General features: G+C 30.6%; 1 long non-coding RNA gene across 1 annotated transcript; it reads right to left on the reverse strand.

Moving 5' to 3' along the window:
- Positions 1-19,298: 19,298 nt before the first annotated feature.
- Positions 19,299-23,856, reverse strand: LOC107847166. The gene is made up of 3 exons (XR_001667335.2): positions 23,768-23,856; positions 20,952-21,011; positions 19,299-20,309 (listed from the first exon to the last, which is right to left on the reverse strand). It is a non-coding gene; the product is annotated as an uncharacterized LOC107847166 (long non-coding RNA).
- Positions 23,857-24,166: the final 310 nt, after the last annotated feature.

The following is a 24,166-nucleotide window of genomic DNA, read 5'->3' on the forward strand; positions in this document are numbered from 1 at the left end:
TCGGCTTCGGGTGCCAGTCCGGCCCGATGGGATTTTGGGGCGTGACATTTTCTTCTTCATTTTCAATTGCAATGACTTTTTCAGGTTCCATGGTGAATTACCATGGAAAGAAAATGGGAAATTGAAAATGGGGAAGAGCTGCATATTAAGAGTATTTAGGTAGTGAGATTTTTGTTCAGTTTAAAGTAGAATGATGAAATTTTCGCCGATACTTGTCCTTGAAAATTAATTAATTGATACGAGAATATAATTTTCATTAATGAGTTAAGAAAGATGGAGAAAGATAATGAAATTGGAGATGAAAAAAATGAGGAAACACCATTATTGGGTTCTTGAACTTTTTTGTTTTGAGAAAGAGAAGAAGAAGACAAAAGAAAAAGAATAAACAAAAATAATAATTGAAATTACATATATTTATATAAAAAATATTTAACATAAAATTTTAATGTATAATTTTTGTTCTCACTCTCTCTTGAGAGAGTGAAATGCACTAGTCTCTTGCCATGTCAGCCTTTAGGGGTGTTAATATTCCATTTTTAAAATGTTCAGGGGTCATAGGACCCCCGCAAAGTATAGGTGTGTAGTTGAATTTGGGATAAAGGTCGAGGAAATTTTTGGCCAGTTTATCTAATAATAATAATAATAATAATAATAATAATAAAGTCTTATTTCTACAGACATGTACATTAGGCAATTTATAATTAATATCAAGAGTATGTTCAGATGCAGATCTAATGATATGACAATATTATTGAATATCTTTATCCCTCCCAGTCACCTTTTATACTTCTTAATAATATGGGTATTACTTATTCTGCATTCCAAAAATTCATTGATAATGATGTTGGTCGAATCACTATTGCAGAAATTAATAAGTTAATTGCTCAAAATAATTATTTAAGTCTCTATGTGAAAGTTCTTGGTGAACACATTTCCTCGCTAGACAAAAAACTTGATGAATTGATTAAAATAGTGAAAATTCTTAATGATGGTCCAAAAGCTTCTAATGTTTCTTCTACTTCAGAAAATAAGTCTGAAGAATTGACTATTAAACCTTGTGTTCAAAGACCCTTTTCTTGAAGATTATCCATCTCATTTTTGCATAATTCTATTTTTTCTTGTATTTTCACAGAACTTAGTGTATTTTAAACATTTATACTCATAATTTCAAATTGTAAGAAATTTAACTGTGTTTTTTTCATGTCAATCAAAGCATTGATAGCTCTTGTTACTGGATCTGTAATAAAAGAATATGAGATTTTTTTATTTTTATAAGTAGCTTGAAAATCATTTGCATCAAGATGCGTAAAAGGGTAGATGACATTTATAAAAGGTGTTCTTAAAATAATAGGGGGATATAATTGATTTTTTACTAGAAAGAAAAAATGTGGAATTCAAGTCTTATTTCTACAGACATGTGCATTAGGCAATTTATAATTAATATCAAGAGTATGTCCAGACACAGATCTAATGATATGAGTAGTTTTTTGAAAATATCTAGTTGAAACTAATCCTTCTTGAATGCAACTAACATCTACACCGCTATCAATCATAGCAATATTAGTTATAAAATATCATTATTAATCAATATAGTGCAATTAATATACCATTTATTAGCGGTAACAATTTGCATCATTCCTAAAAATAAATTATTTTTTATTTTCAGATTTTGAATATTAATATCATCGTTATTTTCAGTAATTTCTAGACTTTGGACGTAGAAGGCATATCATAAGGAGAAACATGATGAGAAGTATTTTCTTCAATTTTTGAAATCCTGTGATCACAAATCATTTGATTTTGTTTTAAAGAAATAATTTCTTTTCTCAGATTTTCAACCTTGATTTTTAAATCATCAAAAGAAGTATCTCTACTAGGGGTTTTGCTTAAAGCGAGGCATCGATTAACTTTGGCCATAGAATAAGACATATCATAGTCATGAGTTTTAGTAACTGTTTTAGAATTAATAGGAATACTAATAGCAGGTTTTTTTGCAGCAAAATTATTAATTTTTTCCCGCAGTTTTTCATCAGAAATTGCTCTTAATAATTCAAGGACATTTTCAGTAGTTAAAAGTTTGCACATTTAAATCTAAGTCTTCAAACTGAGATTACAATTTATAAAACATGTCATCACAAGCACAAGTATTATCAGGACAATCAGGGCAAGCTTTTTCATTTTCATGATTACTATAAGAAGATTCAGGCAATTCAATCTCGTTTTCTGATTCAGATTCATAGTTGTAATCAGACTCAGAATTAGAAGTGTATAACAAACCATAAATTTGATCATGGAGTTCACCAGTAAGACCTAGAGACTTGATTTTTTGGAGCTTACAATTTGAAGCTATATGCCCATACTGTTTGCAGTTTTAACACTTGATTTTGCTAAGTCTCTCTTAGACCTATTTTGATAAATCTCGTAGACTTACAACAGTCTTTTTGAGTCTCTCTTTCTTCTTTAGACCTTCTTTGGACCATCATTAAGAATTTTCACTATTTTAATCAATTCATCAAGTTTTTTGTCTAGCGAGGAAATGTGTTCCCCAAGAACTTTCACATAGAGACTTAAATAATTATTTTGAGCAATTAACTTATTAATTTCTGCAATAGTGATTCGACCAACATCATTATCAATGAATTTTTGGAATGCAGAATAAATAATACCCGTATTATTAGGAAGTATAAAAGGTGATTGAGGGGATAAACACATTTAATAATATTGCCACTAGTATCTTGGTAAGATCTTTCTATCACATTAATTTATTTAGGCAAATATGCAGATATAAACCATCGTGCAAAATAAATAATCTGATTATGCAATGCACACATTTCATAAAATTCTTCTGAAATATTTTTCATATCGTCAGGACTATAAGTATTGATAAATCATGTTCTAAAGCTATTCCAGTTTTCACCAAAGAATTCATTTTTAACCTAATTTCTTGTCTGTGAGCTAGAACTAAAATCTATCTGATGTGAAATCATTTAAAAATCATAGCAATTTCACAAGTTACCAACTCCAGGAGTGCATGGATATTTCAAAATGGTAATCAAAAAACTCATATCACACGTCCATGACTGAAAAAATCATGACAATGAAAGGAGAAAAAGTAGCTTTTACTTATTGGGACTACGTAAAAACATTTACCCAGACCTTATATTATAATAACATCAAGCATAAACATACTTGATTTTTAAAAGTCTGTGCTAAAGTATTTAAAGATCTCATTCCAAATTGATTTATCCAATGGTGGTCGTATCATGGCCCCACAGTTAAGATCTTGCCACCAGAATATTTTTATCTTTACAAAGAATGAAAAAAGACTTCACCATTTTTAACAGAATTATACCTTTCTGAACATGTCTGCAAATTGGATACCATTGATCAAATGTACTTTTTCATAGAGTTTTTCATTCCGTGGATCCATAAATGGAGTGTTGAATTCGGTTATACTAAAGATCAACTACCGGGTTTATATAGGATATTTTATACCAACTTTTGAAAAAAATTAACCCGCCAGGATCCGGTTACAAAAATCCCTTATGAAAAAGACTTGTAAGAAACCATTATAAGAAAAAAACGCTAAACATGCTCATGCTCCACAGAAAAAAATTATCAACGACAAAGGCCTAAACTACATTTCTAGTAGAATCTCCGTACAAGAAGGAGATAAACTGAAAATGATTGAAAAATACTTAGCAAAAGTTTTTTTTCCCCTTCTTTCTCTAAGCCTAGCTCTCTCTCTCCTCTCTCTCTTGTAATATATTGTGAAGATAAATAAAGGGCAGATAGCCACTGTTAAAATACTGTTCAGGCTTTGCATCCGGCTAACTTTAAGGTACATAGTTATTTCCCTTTTGAATTACTTTTTATACTTCTTCTTCCTGCCAGCCGTGATCATGTCCGGCTAAAAAAATTCTCATGTCTATGTTAAAAATCTAACTCCTATTATTAGATAATTATGAAGAATCCAAACTTTACCTAAATATGAGAAAATGTTTCTTTAACTTCTAACTTGGTTCCATAATGGTGGTACATTAGAGTTTAATATGCCTTAGGCCGGCTTTATCTCAGTGACTCAATCTAGTAAGTTGTGCCTTAGCCCGTAAATTTGATAAAAAAAGGAGCGACTTTTTGCACAATTAGAACGGCTAGACATATGGGTTCGTCCTAAGCATATTAAGTCTCTGACAGGCCCTTTGTTTGGGTAAAAGTTTCCATACAATTACAAAGCTATTTGACATTCCCTTATATTTTGATTGGTGCTTTTGGTTCGATATTTCGACTAAGGCTTAAGCCGATATTCATATGATAACTCTAAACACAACGTAGCTTACCCCTGTTTAAAGATCCTTCATATGGTATCAGAGCTTGGTTATTTCATAGTTATCTGATATACAGGTGTGACAGATTTAAGCATAGGCATGAAATTTTAAAATATGGATTTGGGAGAAGTTAGTACAAAAAAATACTAAACTTGAAGAGGTAGATTTACCTCAAAATCTCGATTTATTAAATAAATGGACTCTTTCAAAATTCGACATAAAAACTATTTATGAATACAGATATTTTGATAAAATTCTGCATAAACAAATTGTTAAAACTATCGAACAATCTATTGCCTTAAATGCTGATGAAAAAACTATTCACTTGCTTGATAAAAATGATGTAGATACTTTTAAAAATCATTATAATTTCATGCATATTGTCTTAGTACAAATTGCTTTTAAACCCCTTACTCTGGTAGGTCTGCCAAAAATATTTTTAGCGGCACTATGTGATGCTAGAAATCTAAATTTTAGATAATCTTTAATAGGAACTATTGAATCTACTCTTGCATATGGCCCTGTATATTTTAATGTTCAATCAAATTTGCAATTATCTTTGACTGATAGAAATATTCTTGATGTTTTGACCTTAAATGTAAAAATCCATGGTTATAATTATGCCCCTGGATCTGAACTCATAGGAGTATCTTATCGCATTTATTACCGTCTTATGACTACAATGACTCCTAAATGTAGATTAATTGAAGATTCTTCAGATTATACCATTTTTGTAGAAACCAATTTTCTAAAATCCAAGGTTAGTACCAGAAGGACTATAAAATGGGAAGAAATTAACTTCCCTAATACCTGGATTTTAAATTCTGCCGTTTCTCCCAAACAGCTTGCAGGAGAAGTAACCAATTTAGAATTAACTTATGTAACACAAAACTCTGATGAAAAAATTTGTCTTCAATTTGATGATAATTCTACTATTTCTTATCTAAATTCCTTTGCAATGTCTCGTAGTATGCCTGCTAGACAATATATTTCTCCTATTGAACCACCTGTTTATAGCCCAGCCAGGAATCATGTTGTATCCTTGCATACTTTAAACTCTGCAGAATTGCATAATCTTTTTAGAAATGTTAAAAAGGTTAAAATCAATCCAAAAACTCATATAGTTCAAGATAATGATAATATTTTTTTTTTTAAAAATCCAACTCCTTCAGAGATGGAATTTGATGTCAAAAGTATTTAAAATCCTTATATTGATTTCTGAAAATGGTTTAAATGACTCCATATTAAATAGGTTTTAGTCCTGGCTCACAGGCAAGAAATTATGTTAAAAAAAATCTTTGGTGAAAACTGGAAAAACTTTAGAACATGGTTTTTCCAAACTTATAGTCCTGACGATATGAAAAATATTTCAGAAGAATTTTATGAAATGTGTGCATTGTATAATCAGATTATTTGTTTTGCACCATGGTTTATATCTGCATATTTGCCTAAATATATTAATGTGATAGAAAGATCTTACCAAGATACTAGTGGCAATATTATTGAATGTGTTTACCCCCCTCCCCTCCTCCCAACCCAGTCACCTTTTATACTTCCTAATAATATGGGTATTACTTATTCTGCATTTCAAAAATTCATTGATAATGATGTTGGTCGAATCACTATTGCAGAAATTAATAAGTTAATGGCTCAAAATAATTATTTAAGTCTCTATGTGAAAGTTCTTGGGGAACACATTTCCTCGCTAGACAAAAAATTTGATGAATTGATTAAAATAGTGAAAATTCTTAATGATGATCCAAAAACTTCTAATGTTTCTTCTACTTCAGAAAATAAGTTTGAAGAATTGACTATTAAACCTTGTGTTCAACGACCCCCTGATATTGAAGGTTTTGCAAAATTCTGTCATATGGAAAAACTAGAAAAATTACTTGACGAAAAGTTTTCAAAATTAAACATCAATCCTATGGATTTTTCTAACAAATTTTCTGATCTACAACTAATTGAATATACTCTTCAGAGCGACTCTTCTCCTATTATAGATACCAATTACTCAGAGCTTAACAAGTTCAGAGGCACAATTAAAAGACAACCCAAACGATATGCTGATCTTCCCCGTATATCTACTACGTATTATCCACGTCCTACTCTTCCAGATGTTTGAATAGAAGAAAGAGAATGGATTATGACTAATACGTCATATTGTGGAGAATTAATTTATGAATGGAATATTGATGGATTAAGTGAGAAACAAATCTCGATTCAAGTTCATCGTATGCTTATGTATTCTCTATAGCAAAAGCCACAACATTTGCTAAAAACAAAGACAAACGCACTGATTCTGATGTTTTTAAGATTATTGTTGCTGGTTTTACTGGCCATCTTCGAGGTTAGTGGGACAATTATTTAAAGAAAGAAGATAGATTAAAAATCTTTAACTCCAAAGTTGCCACTACTGGAAAAGACAATCTAGGAAGAGATCTACCAGCAGGAAGAGAAGATGTTGTTTATACTCTTATGTTAATCATTATGGAACATTTTGGAGGAAGGCTTACTAACCAGGATTAAAATACTTGTACTCTTCTTAATGGTCTTAGATGTAGACATTTAGGAGAACTTAGGTGGTACAAAGATACCTTTCTAAGTCGAGTTATGGACCTACCCTAAAATAACCTTCAATACTGGAAGGCCAAATTCATAGATGGACTCCCTCATTTGTTTGGTGAAAGGGTTAGAAAAAAAACTTAGGGGATCATCTATTGATATACCCTAGAAATATTATACTTATGTACAACTTATAGCAATTACCACTGATAAGGGTTTAGCTTTATATAATGAATTGAAATTGAATAAACAAATTAAGATGGATAAGTTTAGAGAAAAGTCTCAATTAGGAGACTTCTGTGATCAATTTGGTATAAACCAACAGGCTTCTACCTCTCAATAGAAAATTCATAGGCATTTTAAGTCTTATAGAAAAAAGAATTACCGCTGAAGGTCTAAAGAAGAAAGAGAGATTCTAAAAGCCCGTCGTAAGTCTACTATCAAAAATAGGTCTAAGAGAGACTTAGCAAAAATCAAGTGTTACAACTGCAAATAGTATGGGCATATAGCTCCAAATTGTAAGCTCCAAAAAATCAAGTATCTAGGTCTTACTGATGAACTCCATGATCAAATTTATGGCTTGTTATATACTTCTGGTTCTGAGTCTGATTACAACTATGAATCTGAATCAGAAAACGATATTGAATTACCGAATCTTCTGATAGTAATCATGAAAATGAAAAAGCTTCCCCTGATTGTCCTGATAATACTTGTGCTTGTGATGCCATGTTTTATAAATTGCAATCTCAGTTTGAAGACTTAGATTTAAATGTGCAAACTTTAACTGCTGAAAATGTCAATTATTAAAAGAAATTTTTGATGAAAAACTGCGGGAAAAAATTATTAATTTTGCTGCAAAAATACCTTCTAATAGCATTCCTATTAATTCTAAAATAGTTACTAAAACTCATGACTATGATATGACTTATTCATTGGCCGAAGTTAATCGACACTTCGCTTTAAGCAAAATCCCTGGTAGAAATACTTCTTTTGATGATTTAAAAATCGAGGTTGAAAATCTGAGAAAAGAAATTATTTTTTAAAACAAAATCAAATGATTTGTGATCACAGGATTTCAAAACTTGAAGAAAATACTTCTCATTATGTTTCTCCTTATGATGCGCCTTCTATGTCCAAAGTTCTAGAAATTACTGAAAATAACGATGATATTGATATTCAAAATCTGGATATAAAAAATAATTTATTTTTAGGAATGATACAAATTGTTACCGCTCATAAATGGTATATTAATTGCACTATATTGATTAATAATGATATTTCTATAGCTAATATTGTTATGGTTGATAGTGGTGCAGATGTTAGTTGCATTCAAAAAGGATTAATCTCTACTAGATATTTTCAAAAAATTACTCATATCATTAGATCTGCATCTGGACATACTCTTGATATTAATTATAAGTTGCCTAATGCACATGTCTGTAGAAATAAAACTTGCATTCCACATTTTTTCTTTCTAGTAAAAAATTAAATATATCCCTCTATTATTTTAGGAACAACTTTTATAAATGTCATCTACCCTTTTCTGCATCTTGATGCAAATGGTTTTCAAGCTACTTATAAAAATAAAAAAATCTCATATTCTTTTATTACAGATCCAGTAACAAGATATATCAATGCTTTGATTGACATGAAACGAACATAATTAAATTTCTTACAATTTGAAATTATGAGTATGAATGTTCAAAATACATTGAGTTCTGTGAAAATACAAGAAAAAATAAAAATGATTTCTAGATAATTGATTGCTGATATTTGTGCGGATCACCCAAATGCTTTTTGAAAAAGAAAAGAACATGTTGTTTCCCTTTCTTATGAAAATGATTTCATCGAAACTAATACTCCAACAAAATTCTGCCAAATGAATGCAGAGTTAGTAGAATTCTGCAAAAAGGAGATTGGTCATGCACTGCATTTTATATTAACAATGCTGCTGAAAAAGAACGCAGTATGCCTTGACTTGTTATTAATTACAAATCGCTAAATAAAGTTTTGAAATGGATTAGGTATTCATTACCTAATAAAAAGGATTTATTATCTAGATTATATGATTCCAATATATTTTCAAAATTCAATTTAAAATCTAGTTATTGGCAAGTTTGTATTGCGAATGAACATACATATAGAACTGCCTTTAATGTGCCTTTTTGTCAATATGCATAGAATGTTATGCCTTTTGGTTTGAAAAATACTCCTTTTGAATTTCAAAAAATCATGATTGATATATTCAATCCCTACATGAATTTTGTAATTGTTTATATAGATGATATTCTTATTTTTTCTAAAACAATAGAATTACATTTTAAACACTTGAATATTTTCAAACAAATTGCTATATAAAATGGTTTAGTTATTTCTAAACCAACTAAACCAAAAATGTCTCTATTTCAAACTGATATTCAATTTCTTGGGCATAATATTTCTAAAGGTAAAATTGAACCAATAAAAAGATCTTTAGATTTTTCAAAAAAATTCTCAGATATTATCACTGATAAAACTCAATTACAACGATTCTTAGGAAGTCTTAATTATATTTCCCCTTTCTATCAGAACTTATCCCGGGATTTGGCACCTTTGTATGATAGATTGAAAAATAATCATAAAGAACCTTGGACTACTACTCACACTAAGCTAGTCCAAATGATTAAAAATCATGTTGAGTCTTTACCTTGTGTAACCCTTATGAATCCTACATGATTAAAAGTCGTAGAAATAGATGCAAAGATTGAACAGTATTTAACAGTGGCTATCTGTCCTTTATTTATCTTTATAATATATTACAAGAGAGAGGAGAGAGAGCTAGGCTTAGAGAAAGAAGGGGAAAGAAAAACTTCTGCCTTCTTATATAGAATGAGGCGTCTTTTATAGAAAAAAGAAGAATCTGCGCATAGTACTATGGTTCCTACAGTGGGTCCCTGTACATAGTATTTTCACTGTTACAAATGGACCCTATAGTAAAACATAGTAATTAGTTGCTGGGGCTTGCTTATCCTGTTTTGTCTTTTTTCTTTTTCTTCAGTTGATAGATAAATGCTTCGTTTTTTTGTTCTCTTCATTTATGAGGACATGTTCTGGAGGTAGTGACTGTTAATCGCAAATATCTTCAGTGTTTTCTGCTTCTGCACTGGTAATGCTTTTCATAGAAGTATCTGAACTTTGTTCTATCATTTTTAGTAGTTTATTTCAAACTTCTGCTAAGTATTTTTCAATCATTTCCAGTTTATCTCCTTCTTGTACGGAGATTCTTCTAGAAATATAGTTTAGGCCTTTGTCGTTGATAATTTCTTTCTGTGAAGCATGAGGATATTCGGCGTTTTTTCTTATTATGGTTTCTTGCAAGTCTTTACCATAAGAAATTTTTGTAACCGGATCCTGGCGGGTTAATTTTTCCCAAAAGTTGGTATAAAATACCCTATATAAACTCGGTAGTTGATCTTTAGTATACCTGAATTCAACACTCCATTTATAGATCCACGGAATGAAAAACTCTATGAACAAGTACATTTGATCAATGGTATCCAATTTGCAGATATGTTCATAAAAGTATAATTCTGTTAAAAATGGTGAAGTTTTTTTCCATTCTTTGTAAAGATAAAAATATTCTAGTGGCAAGATCTTAACTGTGGAGCCATAATACGACCACCATTGGATAAACCAATGTGGAATGGGATCATCAAATACTTTAGCATAGACTTTTAAAAACCAATTATGTTTATGCTTGGTGTTATTATAATATAAGGTCTGGGTAAATTCTTTTATGTAGTCCCAATAAATGAAAGTTATTTCGCTCCTTTCATTGTCATGGTTTTTTCAGTCATGGACGTGGTTCCCCAGTCTTCTATTGATATGAGTTTTTTGATAACCATTTTGGAATATCCATGCACTCCTAGAGTTGTTTCACTCATTTGATAGTGTTCAATTTCACTACTTCCAGTAGATAGTAGGATTGACTCATAAAAAGCTCTTGTTTTATAAGCTTCACCTGTAATATATAGGTTACTGATTAAGTATTTTTGATGTGGTCTCCATGGATCTTCTTTCTTGCATATTTGAGTATTTTCGACAAGAACTATTAGTTCTTTAGTGTCAAGCTTTTCATAATTTGACCTATCGACAGTATTTTCTTGAATAATTGAGGCAAACATATAGAACTGAAGTTGTTCATATAAAGGGTGATCTTCTGGAATATCTTCTAAATGAATTGAAGTGCTCATATGCTGTTTTTTGGATGATGATTCAAAAATTTGCAAAATTTTTGCATTAATCAAAGTTCTATTTCCCTGTTGTAATACCAGAAAATTAGAAGAGGAATGAAAAGATGTTTCTGCCTCCGTAGTAGGAGGAACCTTGGCTTCTGCCGCCTTTTCCACGTCCTCTGTCCCTTTTCCAAGGTGGATCCATACTGCATCAAAAGATTAGAATTTATCAAATGATGTATCAAAGTCAGACCAGTCGATTTCATCTCTTATTTCTTCAAAATTTGGAAGATATAAATCTTCTTTTATCATGTCATGGACAATTTTTCTTAGTATTAAGAAATGGATATCTTCGTTCGCAGGAACACATTTAAGAATGGTAATAATAATTTTTTTGGTTAGGTAGAAAGTATAATAATTCATTCTCCTTGGCTCCTGCTTACAGTCCAAGAATTGCCTGTAAAAATTTTATGAGTTATTGATATATTCACGAGACAGAAAATCAGGTAAAGAATTTTCACTACCCTTTTTATAGTGTATTTCAAAATCAAAAGGGGCCAGTTGAGCTTGCAACCTTGAAAAAATTAGTTTAGAAGCATCGTGTTTGAAATCTTTATCAAACATATATTTAACAGATTGTGCGTCAGTTCGAACAATGAATTTTTGATTATATAAAATCATCTTGGAATTTTAAAACATATTTAACAATCGTTAACACTTCATGAGCTACCGTGGCATATTTTTTCTGGCTTTCAGACCATTTTCCTGAATAAAATCTAATAAGATTTTCAGAATTAGTATAAGGATTCACTTGTTTTAGGATTCCTCCATAACCTATGTTGGAAGCAGTGCGTTTGTCTTTGATGATAATTCGAATATTTCTTATCGAAATTTCTTTGCTATGTCTCGTAGTATGCCTGCTAGACAATATATTTCTCCTATTGAACCACCTGTTTATGTCCTAAATAGGAATAGTGTTGCATGCTTGCATATTTTAAACTGTACAGAATTGTATAATTCTTTTAGAAATGTTGAAAAGGTTAAATTAATCCTAAAACTTAAATAGTTCAAGATAATGATATATTTCTGATAAAGAAAATCTAACTCCTTCGGAGATGAAATTTGATGTCAACAGTGTTTAAAATCCTTATATTGATTTCTGAAAATGGTTTAAATGATTTCACATACAATAGATTTTAGTCCTGGATCACATGCAAGAAATTATGTTAAAAAAGAATTCTTTGGTGAAAACCGGAAAAGCTTTAGAACATGATTTTTAGAAACTTATAGTTCTGACGATATGAAAAATATTTCAGAAGAATTCTATGAAATGTGTGGATTGCATAATTAGATTATTTGTTTTACACCATGGTTTATATCTGCATATTTGACTAAATATATTAATGTGATAGAAAGATCTTACCAAGATACTAGTGGCAATATTATTGAATGTGTTTGTTCCCCCTCAGTCACCTTTTATACTTCCTAATAATACGGGTATTACTTATTCTGCATTCCAAAAATTCACTGATAATGATGTTGGCCGAATCACTATTGCAGAAATTAATAAGTTAATTAATCAAAATAATTATTTAAGTCTCTAAGTTAAAGATCTTGGGGAACACATTTCCTCGCTTGACAAAAAACTTGATGAATTGATAAAAATAGTGAAAATTCTTAATGATGGTCCAAAAACTTTTAATGTTGCTTCTACTTCAAAAAATAAGTCTGAAGAATCGACTATTAAACCTTCTGTTCAAAGATCCCCCCTGATATTGAAGGTTTTGCAAAATTCTCTCATATGCAAAAACTAGAAAAATTGCATGATGAAAAGTTTTCAAAATTAAACATCAATCCTATGGATTTTTCTAACATATTTTCTGATCTTCAGCAAATCGAAAATACTTTTCAGAGTGACTCTTCTCCTATTATAGATACCAATTACTCAGAGCTTAACAAGTTCAGAGGCACAATTAAAAGACAACCCAAACGATATGCTGATCTTCCCCGTATGTCTGCTACGTATTATCCACGTCCTATTCCTCCAGATGTTTTAATAGAAGAAAGAGAATGGATTATGACTAATACGTCATATTGTGGAGAATTAATTTATGAATGGAATATTGATGGATTAAGTGAGAAACAAATCTCGATCTAAGTTCATCGTATACTTATGTATTCTACAATAGCAAAAGCCACAATATCTGCTGAAAATAGAGACAACGCACTGATTCTATAGTTTGTAAGATGATTGTTGCTGGTTTTACTAGCCAACGTCGAGGTTGGTGGGACAATTATTTAAAGAAAGAAGATAGATTAAAAATCTTTAACTCCAAAGCTGCCACAGCTGGAAAAGACAATCTAGGAAGAGATCTATCAGCAGGAAGAGAAGATGTTGTCTATACTCTTATGTTAACCATCATGGAATATTTTGGAGGAAAGTTTACCAACCAGTATGAAAATACGTGTACTCTTCTTAATGGTCTTAGATGTAGACAATTAGGAGAATTTAGATGGTATAAAGATACCTTTCTAAGTTGAGTTATGGACCTACCAGAAAATAACCTTCTATACTGGAAGGCCAAATTCATAGATGGACTCTCTTCTTTGTTTGGTGAAAGGGTTAGAAAAAAACTTAGGGGATCATCTATTGATATACCCTGGAAAGATTATAATTATAGTCATCTTATAACAATTACCACTGATGAGGGTTTAACTTTATGTAATGAATTGAAATTGAATGGACAAATTAAGATGGATAAGTTTAGAGAAAAGTTTCAATTAAGAGATTTCTGTGATCAATTTGGTATGAACCAACAGGCTTCCACTTCTCAATAGAAAACTTATAGGCATTCTAAGTCTTATAGAAAAAAAAATTATCGATGAAGGTTTAAAGAAGAAAGAGAGACTCGAAAAGCCTGTCATAAGTCTACGAGATTTACCAAAAATAGGTCTAAGAGAGACTTAGCAAAAATCAAGTGTTACAACTGCAAACAGTATGGGCATATAGCTCCAAATTGTAAGCTCCAAAAAATCAAGTCTCTAGGTCTTACTGCTGAACTCCATGATCAAATTTATGGCTTGTTATTACTTCTGGTTCTGAGTCTAATTACAACTATGAATCTGAATAAGAAAATGAGATTGATTTGCCTGAATCTTCTGATAGTAATCATGAAAATGAAAAAGCTTGCCCTGATTATCTTGATAAAGCTTGTGCTTGTGATGACATATTTTATAAATTGCAATCTCAGTTTGAAGATTTAGATTTAAATGTGCAAACTTTAACTGCTGAAAATATCCTTGAATTATTTAAAGAAATTTCTGATGAAAAACTGCAGGAAAAAATTATTACTCTTGCTGCAAAAAAATCTGCTAATAGCATTCCTATTAATTCTAAAGCAGTTACTAAAACTCATGACTGTGATATGCCTTATTCTTTGGCTGAGGTTAATCGATGCCTCTCTTTAAGCAAAACCCCTGGTAGAGTTACTTCTTTTGATGATTTAAAAAATAAAGGTTGAAAATCTGAGAAAAGAAATTATTTTTTTAAAAAAAAATCAAATGATATGTGATCACAGGATTTCAAAAATTGAAGAAAATACTTCTCATTATGTTTCTCCTTATGATGTGCCTTCTATGTCCAAAGGTCCAGAAATTACTGAAAATAATGATGATATTAATATTCAAAATCTGAACATAAAAAATAATTTCTTTTTAGGTATGATGCAAATTGTTACCGCTCATAAATGGTATATTAATTGCACTATATTGATTAATAATGATATTTCTATAACCAATATTGATATGATTGATAATGGTGCAGATGTTAGTTGCATTCAAAAAGAATTAATCCCTACAAGATATTTTTAGAAAACTACTTATATCATTAGATATGCATCTGGACATACTCTTGATATTAATTATAAATTGCCTAATGCACATGTCTTTAGAAATAAGACTTGCATTCCACATTTTTTCTTTCTAGTAAAAAATCAATTATATCCCCCTATTATTTTAGGAACACCTTTTATAAATGTCATCTACCCTTTTACGCATCTTGATGCAAATGGTTTTCAAGCTACTTATAGAAATCAAAAAATCTCATATTCTTTTATTACAAATCCAGTAACAATAGATATCAATGCTTTGATTGACATGAAACAAACATAGTTAAATTTCTAACAATTTGAAATTATGAGATGAATGTTCAAAATTTACAGAGTTCTGTAAAAATACAAGAAAAAATAAAAATGATTTTTAGTCAATTGATTGCTGATATTTGTGCGGATCACCAAATGCTTTTTGGAAAAGAAAAGAACATGTTGTTTTCCTTCCTTATGAAAATGATTTCAGCGAAACTAATATTCCAACAAAATCCCGATCCTGCCAAATGAATGCAGAGTTAGTAGAATTCTGCAAAAAGGAGATTGATAATCTTCAAGAAAAGGGTCTCATAAAACCTTCAAAATCTCCGTGGTCATGCGCTACATTTTATGTTAACAAGGCTGCTGAAAAAGAATGCGATATGCCTAGACTTGTCATTAATTACAAACCACTAAATAAAATTTTAAAATGAATTAGGTATGCAATACCTAATAAAAAAGACTTATTATCTAGATTATATGATGCCAATATATTTTCAAAATTCGATTTAAAATCTGGTTATTGGCAAATTCGTATTGCGAATGAACATACTTATCGAACTGCCTTTAATGTGCCTTTTGGTCAATATGAATGGAATGTTATGCCTTTTGGTTTGAAAAATGCTCCTTCTGAATTTCAAAAAATTATGAATGATATATTCAATCCCTACATGAATTTTATAATTGATTATATAGATAATATTCTTGTTTTTTCTAAAACAATAGAATTACATTTTAAACACCTGAATATTTTCAAATAAATTGTTATACAAAATGGTTTAGTTATTTCTAAAGCAAAAATGTCTCTATTTCAAACTAATATTCGATTTCTTGGACATAATATTCTAAAGGTAAAATTGAACCAATACAAAAATCTTTAGATTTTTCAAAAAAAATTTCTGATATTATCACTGATAAAACTCAATTACAACGATTCTTAGGAAGCCTTAATTATATTTTCCCTTTCTATCAGAACTTATCCCGAGATTTGGCACCTTGGTATGATAGATTGAAAAAGAATCACAAAGAACCTTGAACTACTACTCACACTAAGCTAGTCCAAATGACTAAAAAATGTGTTGAGTCGTTACCTTGTGTAACCCTTGCGAATCCTGCATGATTAAAAATCGTAGAAACTGATGCTTCCAACATAGGTGATGGAGGAATTCTAAAATAAGTGAATCCCCATACTAATTTTGAAAATCTTATTAGATTTCATTCAGGAAAATGGTCTGAAAGCTAGAAAAAATACGTCACAGTGGCTCATGCTATGTTAACGATTGTTAAATGTGTTTTAAAATTTCAAGATGATTTATATAATCAAAAATTCATTGTTCGAACTGACGCACAATTCGTTAAATATATGTTTGATAAAGATTTCAAACATGATGCTTCTAAACTAATTTTTGCAAGGTGGCAAGCTCAACTGACCCCTTTCGATTTTGAAATACAATATAAAAAGGGTAGTGAAAATTCTTTACCTGATTTTCTGTCTCGTGAATATATCAATAACTAATAAAATTTTTGCAGATAATTCTTGGACTGTGAGCAGGATCCAAGGAGAATGAATTATTATACTTTCTACCTAATCGAAAAAATTATTATTTCCATTCTTAAATGTATTCCTGTGAACGAAGATATCCATTTCTTAATACTAAGCAAAATTGTCCATGACATGATAAGAGAAGACTTATATCTTCCAAATTTTGAAGAAATACGAGATGAAATCGACTGGTCCGACTTTGATACATCATTTGATAAATTCTAATCTTTTGATGCAGTATGAATCCACCCTGGCAAAGGGCCAGAGGACGTGGAAAATTCGATAGAAGCCAAGGTTCCTCCTCCTACGGAGACAGAAACATCTCTTCATCTTCCTACACTTCTCCCTTTTCTAATTTTTCGACATTACAACAGGGAAATAGAACTTTGATTAATGCAAAAATTTTGCAAATTGCTAGATCATCATCCAAAAATCAGTATATGAGCACTTTAATTCATTTAGAAGATATTCCAGAAGATCACTTTTTATATGAACAACTTCAGTCCTATATGTTTGCCAAGCAAACAGATTCGTTTGCCTCAATTGTTCATGAAAATACTGCCGATAGGCCAAATTATGAAAAGCTTGACACTAGAGAACTAATAGTTCTTGTTGAAAATACTCAAATATGCAAGCAAGAAGATCCATGGAGACTACTCCAAAAATATTTGATCACTAACCTTTATATTACAGGTGAATCTTATAAAACAAGAGCTTTTTATGAGTCAATCCTACTATCTACTGGAAGTAGTGAAATTGAACACTATCAAATGAGTGAAACAACTCCAGGAGTGCATGAATATTCCAAAATGGTCATAAAAAAACTCATATTAATAGAAGACTGGGGAACCACTTCCATGACTGAAAAAACCATGACAATGAAAGGAGCGAAAATAACTTTCACTTATTGAGACTACGTAAGCATTTACCCAAACCTTATATTATAATAACATCAAACATAAACATACTTGGTTTTTTTTTTTTTTTTTAATTATTATTATTATGATTATTGTTATTACTATTACTATTATTACTATTGTTATTATTATTATTATTATTATTATTATTACTATTATTATTATTATTATTATTTTATTATATTAATATTATTATTTTATTATTATTATTATATTATTATTATTAATAATAATAATATATCTAATTTTTTTAAAAATACATTGTGTGATGAATAATACCTTTTCTCTATAACAATACTTATTTATTATACTAAAAATAGATATTCAATAATACGTGTACTTTGAAAAATCAATAGATAATTTATCATTTTTTATCCATTTTATCCTCACTATTAAATACAATTCATCATACAATTCATTTTTTTAAGACATTAAATTTAATACTCAAGAGTGATGTAATAAAATTTATTCATATTATTTATTGTTTATTAACATGTGTGTCAAGTCAATAATAGAAAAATATTATTGGAAGTATGAGCATTTGATAACAAGAATAAAATAAGTAGAAAATGATAAATTATACATTGATATTTCAAATTGGATAATTATTAGATATCTAATTTATTACACTGAAAGAACCCCAAAATCATTCTTTCTAAACTTTCACGACAACATTTTAGTCTTTTGACCACCCTTGTAAAGTGTGGCCTAAAGTAGCAAAAAGTGTGGCTTTTGATCAAATGCTAGGCTTTTGACCTTTAGGTCATACTTTTTCAAAAGTGTGTTAAAGAGACATAACCCTTGACATTAAACCACACTTTTTAAGTGTGGCCATAACAACTACGCTTAAAAAGTGCGGTTGTTGAGTTGCAAAGACCATGCTTTGTAGTACCTCACTGACAACAATTTTTCTCCACGACAGTCCGGCAAGGCTAAATTGACAAGAAGGGGGCAATTGATAACAATAAACTCAGTGTTTGATACAAAGGTTATACTTTCCAGACAAATGGTTATTAGATGTCGGAAGCCAACGAAGGGATTTGTTGGTTTGAAGACACAGTTAAAGAGTACCAATTTTTTTCTGGGTTGGACAATTAAGTACATAAGAAGGCAACTTATCTGTTCTTTGAAAACTGATTGAGATTTTACAGCCAATTTATAGCAAAAGGCCTTGTTCAATTGCAAATTTGGAAGCATAGCCCAATTGTATCTCCTAAATATTGGTCTAAAGAGTGAGTACTAAGGAGTCGTTCATCCATAGATTTTGTATTAAACATTTGAAATAATATATGGTGCGTTTGCTTCGAATTACTTATCTTATTGACTCATTATTTCAACTTCAAACTTGAAATATCAAACTTGAACTTTGTAAAACATGTTTTTAGTCATTTTCCAGGTTTAACTTCAAAACTCCTATGTTTTCATGTCAATACAATTTAACTTCCAAATACCACTTTGTCAACTTAAAGTCATTTTTCTCCAAATATCAACCAATTCATGCTCAAATGCCTACTAAACACGCTTAAAGCAATGGATTAGCAACCAGGTTGCAGTGTCATATGCAGTCTGTCCTAATATGCACAAGAGTGTAAAATCAAGTTTGGTTTCTACTAATAATAACACGACAAACCAAAACCAAGCCAATTATAACAGCAATAAAACACCAAAAAAATCATCTACAACTGAGCCACAAAAAGGGGTGCTTCGAATCCCTTGGACAATAGTGGAAGCAAGCTTTGACAAAAAAAACAATAGTAGAAGCAAGCTCTTTTTCGTTTTGATGACAGTGGTGTCCACGTTAGCTTTTGCGCATCTCGACAAAATCCACGGGATATCTACCACCTCCCATCCGTAGAAGAGAATTCAGGTAACTCTGTCAGGCTAGTGGAAGAAGGTCTTAATAATGAACCAGCTATAGTCATTCAACTTTGAAGTACCAAAATTGGTAAAAATGAATAAACAAAAAAAATCCTTTAACTGGAGATCGTTTGCAGAATCCTAACTCACTCTAACACTATACAATCAACCAATAGCTTGCTTAATCACAATTATCATCAATATAATTGAAAAAGACCAGCTATAAGCTCAATTACAATTTATAAATCAAAAAAATATTAGTGTTATATAAGCCAACAAGGGTTGTACGAACACTGTGATTATTTGTTGTACCAAAAGTTATGTAAATGGTACCATAATTGGGGACTTCTCCTGTTAACGCGTGTATTACTTTTTTATAAATGGATGATTCCACACTTTTTTCTACACAAATCGGAGCACTAAAATTTTTTCAAAAGCAATCGACCCAACATTTAAAGGTTTTTGAAAGAATGCAAAATAATACCTCAAGGCTCGAAAATTGGAGAATGTGAAGTTAATCCTTTAGAATAATTCGGCCTGCTTGTTATTCTAATTTAGCAACTTCAACATTTTGTTGTCAGCTTCTTCAAATTGCTAAATTAATGGCTGCATTTTCTCGAAATGTGATGCAAACAACAAACAGTGAAAACTTACCTTGAGTTTCAAGCTTTAATGTTGTTTCTAATTTCATGGCAACATCAAAGAAGTCGACAACTTTCACTAATTCTTCCTCAACAAATCACCTGAAAGTTGAAAAATCTCATAGGAAAAATAAATCAACTTGAAGCAGGAGTCCCAAACACTCAAAAGTTTATCTTTTATGTTGTTGTTGAAAAACTACTAATATCACATAGGAAAATTATCTACTGATTTTGAAGAGCTATAAGTTAAATCTAATTCGACTTGTCGAACAAAAAGTTAGACAAATAGTAGGAATGCTACTATGAAATTAAACATGCAAGTAAATGAAATACAATGTAAAAGAGCAATAAAAGTAAGGTAATTCTAAAAACACTTAACTGGTAACCTTTTCTCCATATTGGGTGTCACGACCCAAATGGCCATGAGTGGCACCCACACTAATCTTTCTGTGGGAGAACAATTTAAATCAAACTATACCCAATCACTTAGTCAATATTAAAATGATGTTATCATAAAATCAACATAATAATAATATATCCGGGACTAATCATTATTAATGCGTAAGTCAAACAAACTACTTACTAAAATTTTCAAGACCCAAAAGTCATCATACAAGAACTACTAACCAAGATCATGTCTAAAGAGATATCAAAAAATAAAGTAAATAAGGAATATTTCACTATCCGAAAGATGAAAAAGAACAAATAAGATGACCCATGGCATCCTAGAGACGGAGTGCTCACCCTTGGATCAAGATCTTCTATCAACTCTACAGGTGACATCGTGTCTGAGCCTCTGGAACACTTTTTGCACTCAACAAAAGAAGAGTATAGGGTAGTATCAGTACAAACCACTATGTATTGGTAGGTATCATAGGCCAACTCAATTTAATAATATGTACACAAAAAGAGTTAATACATAAAAATGACCCTAAACTTAACACCAAATTATAACTTTGACCTTAAACTTTGCTAGTGCACAAATAGGACCTTTAACTATTCAAAACCTGACCAAATATGACCACCGATTTTGCAACCCCATGCGTGAGTCTCACTCGCGCCTACGTGGAAAGGTAATCCAATCACACAGTGCCACGTCGTTAAAAGGGCTAACTTGGAGAGAGGTCATATTTGTGCAATTTTGAATAGTTAAAGGTCATATTTGTGCACTGTCAAAGTTTTACTTTTTGTATTAAAACGACGTCGTTTTTTTTTATTATTATTATTATTATTGTTATTATTATTATTATAATAATAAGTTTTTTATTTATTTCTATAATAGTAGCGCTTAACTTTTTTTAAATTTAAAAAATTATTCTTATTATTTATTTTTTATTTATTTCTATAGTAGCACACCTAGTTTTTTTTAATTAAAAAAAAACAGCCACTAGCAGGGATCGAACCCGCACAGTAGGCTGAAGGACGCGCCCAAGAAGAGCAAATAACACCATTGGGCTATCTAAGAGCCTTGTTTCATGTGGTTCAACATTAATATGCGTACATAAATATACATTTTCTATCTTATATATATATATACAACATAATTTTTTTACAGAGGGGGTTCGGGTGAACCCCATGGCAACCACGTAGGTCCGCCCCTCGTTAATTTAATAACTTTTTAATAATGTTAATTTAATAACATTTTAATTACGTTAATTTGATAACGTTAGTTTAATATACTACTACTACTATCCTTAATAACATTAATTTAATAACATTTTATTAAAATTATAAATTTTTTAATTATTAGTATAGTTTCATCTTTAATTTAATATTTAAATAAATAATATTTAGATATATTATATAACTTAAATTCATCCTCTGCTTTATAATATATATACATACCCCGCTCGATTTTTTAGCATGAGGCTGAGCCGTCTAATTAATAAATCTTCAATATTGCTCTTTTTCCGCAATGACAAAAGAAATTAGATGCCATTTTCATCTTTGAGCCGAAAATAATGAAAAAATAATAGTGAAGAGTTATTTAAAGGTCATATTTGTGCAGTTTTGAATAGTTAAAGGTCATATTTGTGCACTGTCAAAGTTTAAGGTCATATTTATGTATTATGCCCTTAGATTTTAAGCTGGACGGGCCCAGTTTTGCGTGTTGAACATGCATTTTGCCACGTAAGATTGGAGGTCATAATTGTGCAGTTTTGAATAGTTAAAGGTCATATTTGGCACTGTCAAAGTTTAAGGTCAAAGTTATAATTTGGTGTCAAGTTTAGGGTCATTTTTATGTATTAACTCTACACAAAATGAATCAAACAACAAGTAGATAGACAACATCACACAACAAATACTCAATGAATCAATAATACAACAATAACAGATCAAACAGTACTCACAAACAAGCCACATAAACATCAAGAGTATCAACCATACTGTAAACATCCACAAACTCAACAGAAATATGTACACACATGCTATGGGATTTATTTTTGACCGAATAGTCATGACCTGTAGGGAACAATCTATGTTTATGTACCATACCGGCATGGTACCAGATCCACCATATACATATCCATACCGGCATTGTACCCGATCACCATATACATATTCGTCTGGCATGGTACACGATGCACCATATACATATCCGCACTGGCGTGGTACCCAATCCAACATATACATATCCGTATCAGCGTGGTACGTGATCCAACATATACATATTCATACCAACGTGGTACCCGGTCCAACATAAACAAGTAATATCAATATCAAATTTATGCTCCCTCACATCATACAATACGATGTAACAAGTTTACAAGTACACTTAAAGTCATAAGGCAAAATCATCAAGTAAATTTTCAATAATCATTTATACACGCCTCAACAATCCAAACATCATCAATTTCAAGCATGTCCGAATGCTAATCAACAAGTATCCCATTTAGGAGCATACGCACAATTAAATCGAGTCTAAACTCCAATTAAACCGTAACCTACCTCAACCGAAGAAACCAAATGCAAGCTAATTTGCAAGGGTTCCACCCTTACGTAAAACTTTCGAATGACTACAATTTGTCCAAATATATAATTCTCATAAGAGTATGAATCTAATGAAACCCCCGCTATTATAATTCTTCTCCAAAAATCCTCGATCCAAAGCTTCAATTTATTAAATATTGATTAATAATTGCATGGAAATTTTCAAAGGCTTAATAACTACAAGGATGGACAGTGCTCTACAGAATTATCAAAAACCTAGAATTTATGTACCTCCACCCCTATTTTATCATTACTACCAAATGATTGAGTAATCATTACTTAAATCATTAGATTAACATACTAATATACTTCTAAAGTAACAAAAGATCACTTCTCCAACTATATATTTGTCAAATTCTTACTCTCACCTCACTGCCGCAATATTACTCACCCTATAATTATTACTCAATAATTGAATCCTCATATCGTGATTACAATACCAATTTAGAGCAATTTTAATAGCACCAAGTGCTCAATTACCCACAATAGTGGTTACTGCCTAACTCCAAACTCCACCCCACAATTTTACAAACAAAATATTAAGAATATATCTACTCAAAGTAGCTTACCAAAGCTCAGATCTTCTTCAAAACGGCGATGGAGAGAGAAAAAGAATGAAATTGCTCTTTGTGCCCTTCTCTCCCTAATATCTGATGCTATTAATATTATAAATGGTAAACCCTAACCACTTAATTTCATCCTTATATTAACCACATAAGTAAATAAAATATTATTTTGACCCAATAATTTATTAATTAAATAATTATTTAAATGTAATATCCCAAAGTATAATCAGTGAGTAATTATAATGATCTAAAGAGAAAAAAAGAAAGAAAGAGAAATTGGGCTATTGGGCTAAAGCCTAATTTAAAAGGGAAAAGGAAAAAATGTCTTTTTGCCCAAATTAATAATGGAATGGGAAATATTATTTTATGTATAAATAACATAAATACCAACCTTTTAAAAGT

This window comes from Capsicum annuum, chromosome 11 (genome assembly GCF_002878395.1).
Source record: "Capsicum annuum cultivar UCD-10X-F1 chromosome 11, UCD10Xv1.1, whole genome shotgun sequence".
NCBI lineage: Eukaryota > Viridiplantae > Streptophyta > Magnoliopsida > Solanales > Solanaceae > Capsicum > Capsicum annuum.